The sequence below is a fragment of the Balaenoptera acutorostrata genome, chromosome 17 (genome assembly GCF_949987535.1).
Source record: "Balaenoptera acutorostrata chromosome 17, mBalAcu1.1, whole genome shotgun sequence".
Lineage (NCBI taxonomy): Eukaryota > Metazoa > Chordata > Mammalia > Artiodactyla > Balaenopteridae > Balaenoptera > Balaenoptera acutorostrata.
In genome coordinates this window covers 29,526,045-29,528,913 of record NC_080080.1, presented here as the reverse complement: position 1 = coordinate 29,528,913, position 2,869 = coordinate 29,526,045, and positions in this window count along the sequence as shown.

The window sequence follows — 2,869 nt, the reverse complement described above, 5'->3', positions numbered from 1 at the left end:
CAGCATCATAGAAGTGTTAGCTTTTATTACTATTCTCCTCTGTGTCTCCAAAGCCTGAGAGACAGCTGGTACTTGATGTGTGGGGGTTGGAGGAACCACTGCAAATTACAAAGAGAGTGATCCATGCATTTCATTCAGGGTCAACACATCATACAGTGGTTCAAGAATGCCTAAATTGGTACCCAAAAGAATTGGAAACAGGATCTTGAAGAGATATTTGCTTACTCATGTTCACTGCAGCACAATCCACAAATCCAAATTTGGATCCACCATCCAAAATGAAATGTCCATCGATGAATGAATGGATAAAGAAAATGTGGTATTTGTATATATATACATATGCATATATATATATATATGATGAAATATTATTCAGCTTTAAAAAAGAAGGAAATCCTGGGCTTCCCTGGTGGCGCAGTGGTTGAGAATCTGCCTGCCAATGCAGGGGACACGGGTTCGAGCCCTGGTCTGGGAAGATCCCACATGCCGCGGAGCAACTAAGCCCGTGAGCCACAATTACTGAGCCTGCGCGTCTGGAGCCTGTGCTCCGCAACAAGAGAGGCCGCGACAGTGAGAGGCCCGCGCACCGCGATGAAGAGTGGCCCCCGCTTGCCGCAACTGGAGAAAGCCCTCGCACAGAAACGAAGACCCAACACAGCCATAAATAAATAAATAAATAAAATTTAAAAAAAAAAGAAGGAAATCCTGTCCAACGCTACGACATGGATGAAACTTGAAAACATTATGCTAAGTGAAATAAGCCAGTCACAAAAGGACAAATATTGTATGATTCCACTTATATGAGGTATCTAACATAATCAAACTCATAGAAACAGAAAGTAGAATGCGGGGGAGGGGGAAATGGGGAGTTGCTGTTCAATGGGTCTAAAGATTCAGTGATGCAAGGTGAAAAAATTCTAGAGAGCTGCTGTACAACACTGTGTATATAGTTAACAATACCGTACTGTACACTTAAAAATTAGAGGGTAATTTTTTTATGTTCTGTGTTTTTTACCACGATTTTTAAAATGTAGATTTAAAGTCAAAAATAGAAGAAGAAATAAATTGGATGTGTCAGGTTCAGTACCACAAGCCTATTTCTGCCCAGTGCATCTCTGAGGTAAGTGCTGGTGTTCATGGGGCAGTCAAACCTGACCCTGAGACACGGTTCCCTCTTTATGACAAGTACACGTCTCCATGTCTGCACAAAGGGAAAACTGTACAGAATGAAGGATGCCTGAAGTGTTAATGCTTTACTTTCTCTCTAGCCAAATAGTTTGCTTTCCAAACAAGTCTTCTGCTAGATAGCCTGCTTTGTTTTTCTTCATAGCACTTATCTCCACCAGCATTATATAATATAGTCATTAGGTTATTGGTCTATCGCCTGCTAGTAAAATATAATTTCATGAGAGCATAAACTTGGTTTTTTGTTTTTTTTGTTTTTTTTAATTTTTATTTATTTATTTAATTTTTATTTATTTATGGCTGTGTTGGGTCTTCGTTTCTGTGCGAGGGCTTTCTCTAGTTGTGGCAAGTGGGGACCACTCTTCATCGCGGTGCGCAGGCCTCTCACTATCGCGGCCTCTCTTGTTGCGGAGCACAGGCTCCAGACGCGCAGGCTCAGTAATTGTGGCTCACGGGCCTAGTTGCTCTGCGGCATGTGGAATCTTCCCAGACCAGGGCTCGAACCCGTGTCCCCTGCATTGGCAGGCAGATTCTCAACCACTGCGCCACCAGGGAAGCCCCATAAACTTGGTTTTATTCACTACTATATCCCCAGCTTCTGGAAGAGTTCCTATCACACAGCAGATATTCAATAAATATTTGTTGAGTGAATGAATGAATTAGTAAGTTCCTTGTTAGGGGAGGGACAAGAAGAAAGTAGATTGTCCTTAGCTTAGCCACCAAAGTTAAAGTGCTTAAGTTGAACAGGAAATTGTCCTTGGAAGGATAGAATCACTTCATCTCATTGCATTTCATTGTTTTACCCCATCTAGTGTGGGGATGCAGACCTCAGTTCTACTCTGCAACACAGTAAATATTAATTTAGTTATGATTCTTTAACTAGATATGTCCAGGACACACTAAACTTTATAGACTTTTGTCAGCTAGATAATTCCAGAAATTGAACTTAGTGACAAGAATTTGTTAGACAAAGGAGATGGAAAAGAGCAAATCCCTCAGGTAGGGCCAAGAAGACAGATATAATTATATCCTGAGCCATTTCAATAAACTCTCAGATAACATCACTTGAAAATGGGTTCAGAAGCGAAGAAAGGGAGATGTCTGAAACACACAGTATTACCCACATATTCGTTTAATCAACCTTCAAAGACTGAGTCCTCATGCTGAGTTAAAAGTCTTCCTCTACTTCTTTTTCAAAGCCAACCAAATTCTCTACCAAAGACATCTGCTAGATTTGTAAGGCTTAGAACCCTGGGATTGCAGAGTCTCTCTTTAAGTATCCTGAGGCCCTCTTTTCATGCCACTTAAGAGGATGAACCACCTTTTCCCTATTCTGACCTGTGGGGAGACCCTGTGTCTACAACCGTCCAAGGGGTCCTGTTCATTCTGAAGCTCAGTTCCTTTGAGCCAACATTTCCATCTGTAGCATCTAATGCCATCCCTCCTATGACCCCACAGATTATTTTTACATGCTTCAGTTAGGTTTTCTCATGAAATACTAGATCAGAGTCCTTTCCAGAATGATAACTGAAGAGACTATCAAAGCTTCGGAGAGAGAAGATACCAATGGCATTTTTTCCCTTTATTTTTCTTTGAAACAATCCCATGGAGGAGGCTTGGGAGAACCTCGGTTGGGCTTATGAAACTCTTGCATCAACAAACGGCAACTCAAACTGTCAGTAGC